The following is a 15,403-nucleotide window of genomic DNA, read 5'->3' as shown; positions in this document are numbered from 1 at the left end:
TCTAAAGAGTAGGCATTAGGGAGCCAAGGGAGGAGCAGCACCGCGCGGTCTGTCCTTGCGAGAAGCCCCTCGGCAGGCACGGAGCTTTGCGCAAGGGTAGCCTGCGCGGGGCAGCCTCCCTTGGCTGGCTCACACTACCCATCGGGCTTGATGGATAGCGTGAGCCAGCCAAGGGAAGAGCACTGAGAGGGTGGCCTGAGTGGACACTGGGGGGGGGGGGCTCCTCCTCCACGGGCTGGATAAGTGCCCTTGGCGGGCTGGAAGTGGCCCGTGGGCCGTAGTTTGAAGACCCATGCATTAAATGGTCAGTGTAGATAGGGTCTAAAACATCAGGGTGTGTCGCACACATAAACATTCAGGCTACTATCTTACTGTCATAAGCCAGATGTGATATTTAACATGCATATTTTGTAAATGTTAAGGCCTTGGGATCAATGAGCTAGCAATAGATGGTATAAACTAAGATGACTCAAGACAACCCATCTCCAGTAGAAAGAACAGTTTGGGTGATTGTAATTGTAAGTGGGATAATGCAAGATAAACAAACTTAAGAACCTAGAAAACTAGAGGAAGGCCAAGAAGAAGTCATTGGCAAAAATGCCCCAAGTCAGACAGGGAGCTGAATTGAGAATCATGGCTCCCACAAAATGGACAAAATAAGGAAAAAGGCAGCTTCCTTTCTTTTTTGCAATAGTTATATGACACTTGTTATTTCAAGCCCCTCGGTATAAAAACCCAGCAGTTCTCATCTTTCCATACCCTATCCTTATTCATTCTTAACCAAACAACTCATCACTGAGTAAACATTTGTCTTCTGTCCAACAGGCGCAAAAGTTGCTGAAGTTGGGCTTGGAGAGTCAGCTCCTTCTGTCCGCCCACCATGGTGACAGAACAGGAAGTCAAGCAAATTGGGCAGGTGCTGGCGGACCCCTCGCGGCCACTAACAGCCCGCTTCCGGGCACTGTTCACCCTCCGCAACGTGGGAGGCCTTGCAGCCATTGAATGGATCGGCAAGGGTTTTGCGGATGATTCTGCACTCCTCAAGCACGAGCTGGCCTATTGCCTGGGGCAGATGCAGGACGAGCGGGCCCTCCCCATCCTCATCGCCGTCCTCCAAGATCAGCGCCAAGAAGCCATGGTCCGCCACGAAGCCGGGGAGGCATTGGGAGCTATTGGGAACCCCAAAGTTCTGGACATCTTAAAGCAGTATTCCGACGATCCCGTAATTGAGGTCGCAGAGACATGTCAGTTGGCCGTGAAGCGGATGGAGTGGTTGCAGGCACACAGAGACGGGCCTGTTGCGGGGCCGTACCGCTCAGTGGACCCGGCGCCCCCGTCCAAAGAGGCCGATGTGGGGAAACTGAAGCAGGTGCTGCTGGAGGAGTCACGGCCGCTGTTTGAGCGCTACCGGGCCATGTTTGCACTCCGCAATCTGGGAGGAGAAACCGCCGTCTTGGCCTTGGCGGAGGGCCTCCGGTGCGGGAGTGCCCTCTTCCGACATGAAGTCGCCTACGTCCTAGGACAGCTGCAGCATGAGGCAGCCGTCCCGCAGCTTGTGGCCTCTTTGGAGAGCCCCACCGAGAGCCCCATGGTGCGCCACGAGTGTGCCGAGGCCTTGGGCGCTATCGCCAAGGCCTCCTGCCTGGCTGCCTTGCAGGACCATGCCAGGGATGCCGAGCAGGTGGTGCGCGAGAGCTGCGAGGTGGCCCTGGACATGTACGAGCACGAAAACAACACCAATGAGTTCCAGTACGCCGACGCACTTGGCCAGCTCAAAGCCTCGGGCTGAGCACTGGTTCCGTCCCCCTCTTTCCACACCTTTTAAAACATCCTATACTCCGTGGTTGGGATGACATGTCACTACTTCAGTCCCATTTATGGGTGCCTTTCATGTGTGATGATGTGGGGGGAAATATTTTTCTTTTTAATCTTTTTACTGCCTTGTACTGAAACAGTTTCCCTTTAAAATTGGCTTTCTTGTGAGCTTTTACTTTGAGGCTTTATATCACAGGCTGGAGACACTCTTGTAGTAAACGAAGTAACAGAGTTTATTTATAGCTTCTGGCTCCAACGCTTATGGTTACATTTGTGTGTTCCGTTACAGTCTTGAAATCTTACATTCAATATCATTCACTTGGTTAACATTTCCTATCAAACTTCAACTGTTTCAAATCATACACTTTTGACAGAACTATATTTTGCCTTAAACAACACTGGCACTTCTTTATTTTCCTTAAAACTTAAGCTCCATTTTCCTAACTGCTTTTCTCTCACAGAAGTTCCTAACTGTACCTCACAAACAGGAATCCCTAACTAACCTCACAAACAGGAATTCTTAATTCACTCTTCTGATTTTCTAACTGCCTATTTTTAAACTTAACTCCGCCCCTTTGGAATGTTCAGCTCTCTTCTCTCAACTGCCATTCTGACTCAGTGGCCTTTTCAAATCCTGGCCTACACTCATCTGCATACGACCAGTCGGCTGCACATATGCAAATTAATCTTGCCTCTACTGTTGCTACCCTATTTATGCCAATTCAGCCACCTTCCAACATAGAGCTATACATCAAAATTTTAACATAGATCAACAAATTCGCCTCATATTCTCTTTTAAGTTCTTGCCTTTCTCTCGGTGAAGGGGCCTGGTGGCATTGAGGGTCCAAGAACTCCATTTTGGTAATGGTAGCCATTTAAAATAAAACTTCTTTAGAGTTTGGCAACATCCTTTTTATGGACTTTTATGGTGGGCTTCCAAGTATTATATTGTAGAGTTTGCCAACATCCCTTTTATCGACTTTTATGGTGGGCTATTGTAGCCCAGTCTGGTCACTTTTGCGGACTCTCGGGGAAAAGCCCATTGCCTTTCTGTAAGAAAATGGGAGATTTCTGAATGTGATCATGGGCTTTGGGAACAATATCTCAATAGCTGGCAATGGGAAAATTCATCTATATGCTGCTATGGGCAAGTAGTAACTTCAGGAGCAATATCTCAATAGATGGCAGTGGAGACTTTCATTTGTATGCCACTATGGCAGTGGTTCTCAACCTTCCTGATGCCTCGGCCCCTTAATACAGTTCCTCATGTTGTTCTCTCCTTTCTTCCTTCTCTACCTCTTTCCTTCCTTCCTTCGCTTTTTGCTTCCATCCTTATTTCTCTTTTCCTTCTTTTCTTCCCTCCCTCTCCTTTCTTCCTTCTCTACCTCTTTCCTTCCTTCCTTTACTTTTTGCTTCCATCCTTCTTTCTCTTTTCCTTCTTTCCTTCCCTCCCTTTTTCTCCTTTCTTCCTTCTATACCTCTTTCCTTCCTTCGCTTTTTCCTTCCATCCTTCTTTCTCTTCTTTCTCTTCTTTCCTTCCCTCCCTCTCCTTTCTTCCTTCTCTACCTCTTTCCTTCCTTCCTTTGCTTTTTGCTTCTATCCTTCCTTCCCTCTCCTTCCCTCCCTCTTTCTCTCCTTCCCCTCCTTCCTTCACTCCCTCTTTCCTCCCTTCCCCTATTTTCTTTCCTTCTCTCCTTCCTTCCTTCTCTACATCTTTCCTTCCTTCCCCTTTCCTTTTCCTTCTTTTTACTCTCCTTCCTTCCTTTTTTCTTTGCTCCCATGCTTCCTTCCTTCTTCCTTCCTTTCTTTTTGTCTTTCTTTCTTTCTTTCCCTCCCTCTTTCTTTCTTTCTTTCTTTCTTTCTTTCTTTCTTTCTCCCCTTCCTTCCCTTTTTTTCCAAGGGCAATCCAGTCCAACCCCCTTCTGCCAGGCAGGAAAAGCACCATCAGAGCACCCCTGACAGATGGCCATCCAGCCTCTGCTTAAAAGCCTACAAGGAAGAAGCTTCCATTGGACTCTGATGTAGAGAGTTCCACTGCTGAACATCTCCTTTCCTGCCTCTTGAACCCATGGCTCCTTTGAGTCCCAGTCTCCAAGGAAGCCCCCACTTTTTTCCTTAGGGCAGTGTTTCTCAACCTTCCAAATGCTGCAACCCCTTAAGACAGGTCCTCATGTGGTGGTGACCCCCAACCATAACATTATTTTTGTTGCTACTTCACAACTGTCATCTTGCTCCTGTTATGAATTGTAATGTAAATATCGGATGTGCAGGATGTATTTCCATTCACTAGACCAAATTTGGCACAAATACACAATACGCCCAAATTTGAATACTGGTGGAGTTGAATTAGGGATTGATTTTGTCATTTGGAAGTTGTAGTTGCTGGGATTTCTAGTTCACCAACAACCAAAGAGCATTCTAAACCCCACCAACGATGGAATTGAGCCAAACTTGGCACATAGAAATCCCATGACCAACAGAAAATACGGGAACGGTTTGGTGGGCAGTGTCCTTTGGTTTTGGAGTTGTAGTTCACCTACATCCAGAGATCACCGTGGACTCAAACAGTGATGGATTTGGACCAAACTCTACACAAATACTCAATATGCCCAAATGTGAACACTGGTGGAGTTTGGGGAAAATAGAATCTTGACATTTGGGAGTTGTCGTTACTGGGATTTATAGTTCACCTATAATCAAGGAGCATTCTGAACCCCACCAACAATGGAATTGGGCCAAACCTCCCACACTGAACCCCATGTGGACACAACAACACGTGGCAGGGGACGGCTAGTATATAAATAAAAATATAATGTTTGCTTGTGGGATTAACATAACTCAAAAACCACTGGAAGAATTCTAGATGTCCTAGTCATCCGTAAACCAGATCAACAATTGGGTCACACCGTTTACAGAAAACCCACACACACGGATAGATATCTACATAAAAACTCCAACCATCACCCAAGTCAAAAAAGAAGCACCATTAAAGCCTTGGCAGACCGTGCAAAAAGAATCTGTGAACCCCACCTCCTCCAAGATGAACTGAACCACCTCAACTGGGCTCTACAGGCCAATGCATATTCCACCTCAGACATCAGAAGAGCTGAAAGACCAAGAACAAGCCACAAGAGTAAAGATGAAGATCCACCCAGAGGAAAAGTGTTCCTGCCATACATCAAGGGAACCACTGATCGCATAGGAAAGCTGATGAGGAAACACAACATACAAACAATCTACAAACCCACCAAGAAAATCCAACAAATGCTACGTTCAGCAAAGGACAAGAGGGATCCTCTCACCTCTGCAGGAGTCTACCGTATACCATGCAGCTGTGGACAAGTCTACATAGGGACCACCAAACGCAGCAGCATTGCCCAGACACGAATCCAGGAACATGAAAGGCACTGCAGACTACTCCAACCAGAGAAATCAGCCATAGCAGAGCACCTGATGAACCAACCTGGACACAGCATTTTATTTGAGAACACAAAAATGCTGGACCACTCTCACAACCACCATGTCAGACTACACAGAGAAGCCATTGAAATCCACAAACATGTGGACAATTTCAACAGAAAGGAAGAGACCATGAAAATGAACAAAATCTGGCTACCAGTATTAAAAAATTCTAAAATTAAAACAGCAGAGAGAAAAACAGGCAGGGACATCTAATCACCTTTCATTAAGAGTTTGCTCCAGGCACTGTCAGCCCATTGTATGCTAATCAAGGTGGTCAGTTGAAAAGATTCACACCTAGCCCAACTTACAAAAGCCTTTTGTCTCACCCTGGTCAGTCCACAGATATATAAACCCCTTTTTTCCCAGCTCCAGCAGACCTCTGAAGAAGCCTGCCATAGATGCAGGCGAAACGTCAGGAGAAATGCCTCTAGAACATGGCCATATAGCCCGAAAAAACCCACAAGAACTGAGTGATTCCGGCCATGAAAGCCTTCGACAATACACTGGAAGAATTGACACCAAATTTGGACACAAGACTCCTATCAGGCCAACGAGTGACCATCACTCATAAAAACACTGAAAAACACAGCAGAAGAGACTTAATAAGCCAGAATATTTTTTTTAAACTACATTACAATGCTAACCACATATATACACATATACACAAAAAAATATACACACATACAAATATATATACACAAAACACATATACACAGACTGGGCCACATTAACGGGTGACAAGGGACAGCTAGTATATATAAATAAAAATGTAATGTTTGTTTGTGGGATTAACATAACTAAAAAAACCACTGGAAGAGTTGACACCAAATTTGGATACTATACCCCTAATAGACCAACGAGTGACCATCACTCATAACACTCCCCCCCCCCCTTTAAAAAACAGCGAAAAGGACTTAAAAACCCAAAAAAAGCTAAATGACGAAAAGCTAAATGGGAAGGAAGAGGGGGGGAAGGAAGGGGAGAAATAAAGAAAGATGGAAGCAAAGGAAGGAAGGAAGGAAGGAAGGAAGGAAGGAAGGAAGGAAGGAAAGAGGTAGAGAAGGAAGGAAGGAAGGAAGGAAGGAGAGAAAGAGCGAAGGAAAAGAAAAAGGGGGAAGGAACCAAAGAGGTAGAGAAGGAAGGAAGGAGAGAAGGAAAGAAAAAAGGGAAGGAAGGAAAGAGGGAGCCAAGGAAGGAGGGAAAGGAGGAGAGAAAGAGGTAGGGAAGGAAAGAAAGAAGGAAGGATGGATGCAAAAGGCGAAGGATGGAAGGAAAGAGGCAGAGAAGAAAGAAAGAGAAAGAGGGAAGAAAAGACGGAAAGAGAGAAGGGAGGATGGAAGCAAAAGGTGAACGATGGAAGGAAAGAGGTAGAGAAGGAAGAAAGGAGAGAAAGAGCGAAGAAAAAGAAAAAGTGGGAAGGAAGCAAAGAGGTAGAGAAGAAAGGAAGGAGAGAAGGAAAGAAAATAGGGAAGGAAGGAAAGAGGGAGCGAAGGAAGGAAAGGAGAAGAGAAAGAGGGAGGGAAGGAAAGAAAAAGAGAGAAGGAAGGATGGAAGCAAAAAAGCAAAGGAAGGAAAGAGGTAGAGAAGGAAGGAAGAAGAGAAAGAGTGAAAGAAAAGAAAAAGGGGAGAAGGAAGAAAAAAGGTAGAGAAGGAAGGAAGGAGAGAAAAAAAGAAGAAAAGGGAAGGAAAGAAGGAGGGAAAGGAGAGAAAGGGAGGGAAGGTTGGCCACAGCAATGTATGGCGGGTATAGCTAGTCTATATAAATAAATATGTAATGTTCATGTGTGGCATTAACATAATCTGAAACCACTGGATGAATTGCCACCAAATTTGGCCACAAGACACCTACTAATCCAAGGAGTGACTATCACTCAAAAAAATGATTTTGTCATTTGGGAGTTGTAGTTGCTGGGATTTATAGTTTGCCTACAATCAAAGAGCATTCTGAACTCCAGCAATGATGGAATTGAACGAAATGTGGCACACAGGACTCCCATGACCAGCAGAAAACACTAGAAGGTTTTGGAGGGCGTCCTTGAGTTTGGGAGTTGTAGTTCACCTACATTCAGAGAGCACTGTGGACTCAAACAATGATGGATCTGGACTAAACTTGGCATGAATATTCCATATGCCCAAATATGAACACAGATGGAGTTTGGGGGAAATAGAAACATATGGGAGTTGTAGTTACTGGGATTTATAGTTCACCTACAATCAAAGAGCATTCTGAACCCCACAAACGATAGAATTGGGGCAAACTTCCCACAAAGAACCCCCAAGACCAACAGAAAAGGGCACCCAGTTCAACTCCCTTCACCAGGGCAAGAAAACGTAATCAAAGCCCTCCTGACAAAGAGCCATCCAACCATAGATATAGGTAAAGGTAGTCCCCTGACATTAAGTCCAGTCATGTCTGACTCTGGGGTGTGGTGCTCATCTCCATTTCTCAGCCGAAGAGCCAGCGTTGTCCGTAGACACCTCCAAGGTCATGTGGCCGGCATGACTGCATGGTGCGCCATTACCTATTGATCTACTCACATTTGCATGTTTTCAAACTGCTAGGTTGGCAGAAGCTAGGGCTGACAGCGGAAGCTCCCGCCGCTCCCCGGAATCGAACCTGCGACCTTCGATCAACAAGATCAGCAGCTCAGTGCTTTAACCCACTGCGCCACCGGGGGCACCTTAACCATAGATATAGATAGATATTATTCACAGAGAGAGAGAGAGAGAGAGAGAGAGAGAGAGCGTATCATAGAGTTTTTTGGGCTATATGGCCATGTTCTAGAGGCATTTCTCCTGCATCTATGGCAAGCATCCTCAGAGGTATCGTATCATAGGTTTGAAAGGGACCCCTAAAGAAGGACAATGATATTTGCATGTTCCAGAGTAGACACAGAGTAGATGTGTTGATGTGGACCATCTCCACATCAACACATCCCACCTCCCTCCTCCCCCCCCTTCATTCCTCCCCCCTTCCTTTTTGGGGAGTGGGCCTGGCTCTTGCTCCGCCTTCCTCCCCACCCGCCTGATTTGCTCCTCAGAAAGAGGTGGGTGTTTGGGGGCAAGCAGAAGAAGGAGGGGGGCATCGGAGGGGAAGGGGGGCTCATGCACCCCCTCTTTCTCATTCCCCCCTCCCTCTCAGGCCTGATACACAACAATGCATCCATCTGCTTGCTCTCCCACTATTCTCTCTCTGAAGAGAACCACTGGAAGGGGCTTCTCTATGGGAAGGAAGAGGGGGATACATTGTCTCCATGGGGGGGGGGCATAAGGGGTGTTTCCCTCCCCCCTCATTTTTCTCTACTCAATTCACCCCTCCCTCTTCTCCCAGGCCATCTCAAGGGCAGAGTCTCTGTAGCAGAGCAAGGCTTTGCAAGGGAGAGCCCCTCCTTCCTTCTCTCTCTCTCTTTGCTACCCCCCCCCCCTTGTTTTTTCCCTCCTTGTGCTGCTTGGGGTACCTCTGTTCCTCCTTCCAGGGTTTCCTGAAAGGGGAGAGAGACCCCTGAGAGCAGTGGTTCTCAACCTTCCTAATGCCGTGACCCCTTAATACAGTCCCTCCTGTGGTGGTGACCCCCAACCATAACATTGTTTTCATTGCTACTCCATAGAATCATAGAATCCAAGAGTTGGAAGAGACCTCATGGGCCATCCAGTCCAACCCCATTCTGCCAAGAAGCAGGAATATTGCATTCAAATCACCCCTGACAAATGGCCATCCAGCCTCTGTTTAAAAGCTTCCAATGAAGGAGCCTCCACCACACTCCGGGGCATAGAGTTCCACTGCTGAACGGCTCTCACAGTCAGGAAGTTCTTCCTCATGTCCTGATGGAATCTCCTCTCTTGTAGTTTGAAGCCATTGTTCCGCGTCCTAGTCTCCAGGGAAGCAGAAAACAAGCTTGCTCCCTCCTCTCTGTGGCTTCCTCTCACATATTTATACATGGCTATCATATCCCCTCTCAGCCTTCTCTCCTTCAGGCTAAACATGCCCAGCTCGTTAAGCCGCTCCTCATAGGGCTTGTTCTCCAGACCTTTTATCATTTTAGTCGCTCTCCTCTGGACACATTCCAGCTTGTCAATATCTCTCTTGAATTGTGGTGCCCAGAACTGGACACAATATTCCAGATGTGGTCTAACCAAAACAAAATAGAGGGGTAGCATTACTTCCTTAGATCTAGACACTATGCTCCTATTGATGGAGGCCAAAATCCCATTGGCTTTTTTTGCCGCCACATCACATTGTTGGCTCATGTTTAACTTGTTGTCCACGAGGACTCCAAGATCTTTTTCACACGTACTGCTCTCGAGCCAGGCCTCATTGTTCCCCATTCTGTATCTTTGCATTTCGTTTTTCCTGCCAAAGTGGAGTATCTTGCATTTGTCATTGTTGAACTTCATTGTGTTAGTTTTGGCCCATCATCTCTCTAATCTGTCAAGATCGTGTTGAATCCTGCTCCTGTCCTCTGGAGTCTTGGCTCTCCCTCCCAATTTGGTGTCGTCTGCAAACTTGATGATCATGCCTTCTAACCCTTCATCTAAGTCATTAATAAAGATGTTGAACAGGACCGGGCCCAGGGGGGAACCCTGCGGCACTCCACTTGCCACTTCTTACCAGGATGAAGAGGAAGCACTGGTGAGCACTCTCTGGGTTCGTCCATTTAACCAATTCCAGATCCACCTCACCGTAGTTTTGCCTCGCCCACATTGGACTAGTTTCCTTGCCAGAAGGTCATGGGGGACCTTGTCAAAGAAGGCCTTCCTGAAATCCAGGTACGCTACATCCACGGCATTCCCCGCATTCATGATCAGGTGGAATCTCCTTTCATAGATCATAGAATCAAAGAGTTGGAAGAGACCTCATGGGCCATCCAGTCCAACCCCATTCTGCCAAGAAGCAGGAATATTGCATTCAAAGCACCCCTGACAGATGGCCATCCAGCCTCTGCTTAAAACAGTGTTTCTCAACCTGGGGGTCGTGAGGGGATGTCAAAGGGGTCGCCAAAGACCAACAGAAAACACAGTATTTTCTGGTGGTCATTGGGATTCTGTGTGGGAAGTTTGACCCAATTCTATTGCTGGTCAAGTTCAGAATGCTCTTTGATTGTAGGTGAACTATAAATCTCAGCAACTACAACTCCCAAATTACAAGATCAATCCTCCCCCCCACCAACCCCACTAGCATTCACATTTGGGCATATTGGGTATTTGTGCTCAATTTAGTCCAGCGAATGAAAATATATCCTGCATATCGGATATTTACATTACGATTTATACAGTAGTAACATGACAGGTATCAAGTAGCAACGAAAACAATATTATGGTTGGGGGTCACCACAACATATGGAACTGCATTAAGGGGTCACGGCATTAGCAAGGTTGAGAACCACTGGCTTAAAAGCTTCCAAAGAAGGAGCCTCCACCACACTCCGGGGCAGAGAGTTCCAGTGCTGAACGGCTCTCACAGTCAGGAAGTTCTTCCTCATGTTCAGATGGAATCTCCTTTCCTGTAGTTTGAAGCCATTGCTCCATTGTGGCCTAGTCTCCAGAGCAGCAGAAAGGAAGCTCGTTGTTCCCTCTTCCCTAGGACTTGTTCCTTCGCCTCTTGATCCCTGGCCCTCACCCTGTCCGCCTGAGGCAGATGAGATGCTCTTCTCATTCTCTCCTCTGGACTCAGGGGGCGCATTGGGAGTTCCCCCTCCTCCTTCCAGCCATTCAGAAGGCTACTCCCTTGAAGGTCCCTCCTCCTCCTCCTCCTCCTCCTCTCCTTTCATTCCTCCCTCTTTCTTTCCCTCCTTCTTCCCTCCTGACTTTCTGGGAAGTGGTCCTGGCTGCTGTTCCTCCTTCCTCCACATCTTCTGCTTCATCTGCTCTTGAGAAAGAGGTGGGTGTTTGGGGGAAAGGGACCAAGAAGGAGGGGGGAACATCAGGGAAGGAGGACACTGATGCACCCCCTTTTTCTCCCCATTCACCCCTTTTTTCTCCACCAACCCCCCCCCCGCCTGATACAGAACAATGTATCCATCTGCTTCCTCTCCCTCTCTCTCCTCCTCCTCTCTCCTCTCTGAACCTCTGGATGGGATTTCTCAATGGGAAGGAACGAATGTTGTCTCCACGGAGGGGAGGGAGGCATAAAGGGATGATTTGGCAAACTAAGAGCCCCCCACCCACCTTTGCCTGCCTGCTCTTCCCTATTTCTCTTGGTGCTGCTTGGGGTGCCTCTGTTCCTCCTCCCAAGGTTTCCTGGAATAGAAGAGACACCCCTGAGATGAGAGAGGCAGGGACAAAGAGAGGATGCGTTGTTGGAAGATTCTCTCCTGATGTTTCCCCTGCATCTATGGCAGGAATCTTCAGAGGTTGTGATGTCTGTGTGACCTCACAATCTCTGAGAATGCCTGCTACAGATGCAGGCAAAAGGTCAGGAGAGAATGCTTCTGGAACATGGCCTGACAGTCCGGAATATTCTTTCTCCCACTTTGGACCTTCCAGGTATATAAACTTTCCTTGTCCTAGTTTCCAACAGAACTCACAACCTCTGAGGAGGCTTGCCATAGATGTGGGTGAAACGTCAGGAGAGAATGCTTCTGGAACATGACCCGACAGTCCTGAATACTCACAACATCCCAGTTCTTTCTCCCACCCTGGACCTTCCAGATATATAAACCATCCTTATCCTAGTTTGCAACAGAACTCACAACCTCTGAGGATGCTTGCCATAGATGTGGGTGAAACATCAGGAGAGAATGCTTCTGGAACATGGCCCTACAGCCCTGAAAAATCACAAAAACCCAGTTATTGGTTGTTGTAGGTTTTTTTCGGGCTATATGGCCATGTTCTAGAGGCATTCTCTCCTGACGTTTCGCCTGCATCTATGGCAAGCATCCTCAGAGGTTTTGAGGTCTACCACAGAACTCACAACGTCTGAGGATGCTTGCCATATATGTGTGTGAAACGTCAGGAGAGAATGCTTCAGGAACATGGCCCAACAGCCCGGAATACTCACAACAACCCAGTTCTTTCTCTCACCCTGGACCTTGCAGATATATAAGCCTTCCTTATCCTAGTTTGCAACAGAACTCACAACCTCTGAGGATGCTTGCCATAGATGTGGGTGAAATTTCAGGAGAGAATGCTTCAGGAACATGGCCTGACAGTCCTGAATACTCACAACAACCCGGTTCTTTCTCCCACCCTGGACCTTCCAGATATATAAACCTTCCTTATCCTAGTTTCCAACAGAACTAACAACCTCTGAGGATGCTTGCCATAGATGTGGGTGAAACGTCAGGAGAGAATGCTTCAGGAACATGGCCCGACAGCCCTGAAAAATCACAAAAACCCAGTTATTGGTTGTAGTAGGTTTTTTCAGGCTATATGGCCATGTTCTAGAGGCATTCTCTCCTGATGTTTTGCCTGCATCTATGGGAACCATACTCAGAAATAGTGAGGTCTACCACAGAACTCACAATGTCTGAGGATGCTTGCCATAGATGTGGGTGAAACATCAGAAGAGAATGCTTATGGAACATGGCTCGACAGCCTGGAAAACTCACAACAACCCAGTTCTTTCTCCCACCCTGGGCCTTCCAGATATATAAGCCTTCCTTGTCCTAGTTTCCAACAGAACTCACAACCTCTGAGGGTGCTTTCCCTAGATGTGGGTGGAACGTCAGGAGATAATGCTTCTGAAACATGGCTCGACAGCCTGGAAAAATCACAACAACCTAGTTATTGGTTGTTGTAGGTTTTTTGGGCTATAAGGCCATGTTCTAGAGGCATTCTCTCCTGATGTTTTGCTTGCATCTATGGGAAGCATACTCAAAGATAGTGAGGTCTACCACGGAACTCACAATCTCTGAGGATGCTTGCCATAGATGTGGGTGAAACTTCAGGAGAGAATGCTTCTGGAACATGGCTCGACAGCCTGGAAAACTCACAACAACCCAGTTCTTTCTCCCACCCTGGACCTTCCAGATATATATACCTTCCTTGTCCTAGTTTCCAACAGAATTCACAACCTCTGAGGATGCCTGTCATAGATGTGGGTGAAACGTCAGGAGAGAATGCTTCTGGAACATGGCCCGACAGCCCGGAAAAATCACAACAACCCAGTTATTGGTTGTTGTAGGTTTTTTCGGGCTATATGGCCATGTCCTAGAGGCATTCTCTCCTGATGTTTCGCCTGTATCTATGGCAAGCATCCTCAGAGATAGTGAGGTCTACCACAGAAGTCACAACGTCTGAGGATGCGTGCCATAGATGTGGGTGAAACGTCAGGAGAGAATGCTTCAGGAACATGGCCTGACAGTCCTGAATACTCACAACAACCCAGTTCTTTCTCCCACCCTGGAACTTCCAGATATATAAGCCTTCCTTGTCCTAGTTTCCAACAGAACTCACAACCTCTGAGGATGCTTGCCATAGATGTGGGTGAAATGTCAGGAGAGAATGCTTCTGGAACATGACCCGACAGTCCTGAATACTCACAACATCCCAGTTCTTTCTCCCACCCTGGGCCTTCCAGATATATAAACCTTCCTTGTCCTAGTTTCCAACAGAACTCACAACCTCTGAGGATGCTTGCCATATATGTGGGTGAAACGTCAGGAGAGAATGCTTCAGGAACATGGCCCGACAGCCCTGAATACTCACAACAACCCAGTTCTTCATCCCACCCTGGACCTTCCAGATATATAAACCTTCCTTGTCCTAGTTTCCAACAGAACTCACAACCTCTGAGGATGCTTGCCATAGATGTGGGTGAAACATCAGGAGAGAATGCTTCTGGAACATGACCCAACAGTCCTGAATACTCACAACATCCCAGTTCTTCATCCCACCCTGGACCTTCCAGATATATAAACCTTCTTTGTCCTAATTTCCAACAGAACTCACAACCTCTGAGGATGCTTGCCATAGATGTGGGTGAAACGTCAGAAGAGAATGCTTCTGGAACATGGCCTGACAGCCCTGAAAAATCGCAACAACCCAGTTCTTTTTCCCACCCTGGACCTTCCAGATATATAAATTTTCCTTATCCTAGTTTCCAACAGAACTCACAACCTCTGAGGATGTTTGCCATAGATGTGGGTGAAAGGCCAGGAGATAATGCTTCTGGAACATGGCCCGACAGCCTGGAAAAATCACAACAACCCAGTTATTGGTTGTTGTAGGTTTTTTCAGGCTGTATGGCCATGTTCTAGAGGCATTCTCTCCTGATGTTTCGCCTGCATCTATGGCAAGCATCCTCTCTTCAGAGGTTGTGAGGTCTACCACAGAACTCACAACCTCTGAGGATGCTTGCCATAGATGTGGGAGAAACGTCAGGAGAGAATGCCTCTGGAACATGGCCCGACAGACCGGAAAACTCACAACAACCCAGTTCTTTCTCCCACCAGATATATATACCTTTCTTGTCCTAGTTTCCAATAGAACTCACAACCTCTGAGGATGCTTGCCATAGATGTGGGTGAAACGTCAGGAGAGAATGCTTCCGGTACATGGCCATACAGCCAGGAAAACTCAACAGCAACCCAGTGATTCCGGCCATGAAATCTTTCAACAACACCATCATCATAATTGTTGAGCAAGTGGGCTTACTAACAAAAGACCCTTCCCATAAACGTATTCCCACCCAACACTTGTGGGCTTCTCCAGATCCTCTAGTGCTGTTTTACGGCATGCTTCTGTAGGTTTTGTCATGGTTTTAGATGTTCGTATGGGTATTCATTCATAGAATAAAGTGCCTCTTTGTATTAAAATAATATAGTTGCACAATATACAATAACAAGGTTTCCAAAACACAAATCAACAAATCTATAGTAGATTACAGCCGCCTTCATACTGGAGCTCCCTCACAAGGCTTCTGCTATACTGAAGTTTACCTCAGACAGACTGAGGAGTTCCTTCACTGAGGCAAACTAACACGAACAGGCTTCAGCCTACTCTCTCTCCTCAGGATGACACCAGCTTTGACCCACTAACAGGCTTTGGCCTACTCACTCTCCCCAGGACGACACTAGCTGTGGCCCACTAACTCTGACAGGCTTCGGCCTACTCACTCTCCTCAGGATGACACTAGCTGTGGGCCACTAACTCTGACAGGCTTTGGCCTACACATTCTCCTCAGGAT

General features: G+C 47.0%; 1 protein-coding gene across 2 annotated transcripts in view; it reads left to right on the top strand.

Annotated features, from left to right (window-relative positions):
• LOC132777444 (zinc finger protein 91-like) overlaps positions 1–15,403 on the top strand; it is a 58,596-nt gene that overhangs the window by 38,991 nt on the left and 4,202 nt on the right. The window contains exon 1 of one of the 2 annotated variants that reach the window (XM_067465050.1): positions 11,041–11,155. The exons of the other annotated variant lie outside the window; for it this stretch is intronic. The gene's annotated coding sequence lies outside the window, so the exon portion shown is untranslated. Of the gene's footprint in view, positions 1–11,040; positions 11,156–15,403 lie in introns of those variants that run through there. 2 annotated transcript variants of the gene reach the window in all.

The sequence above is a fragment of the Anolis sagrei genome, chromosome 2 (genome assembly GCF_037176765.1).
Source record: "Anolis sagrei isolate rAnoSag1 chromosome 2, rAnoSag1.mat, whole genome shotgun sequence".
In the NCBI taxonomy this organism is placed as follows: domain Eukaryota; kingdom Metazoa; phylum Chordata; class Lepidosauria; order Squamata; family Dactyloidae; genus Anolis; species Anolis sagrei.
This window is presented reverse-complemented; position numbering and strand designations above follow the sequence as displayed.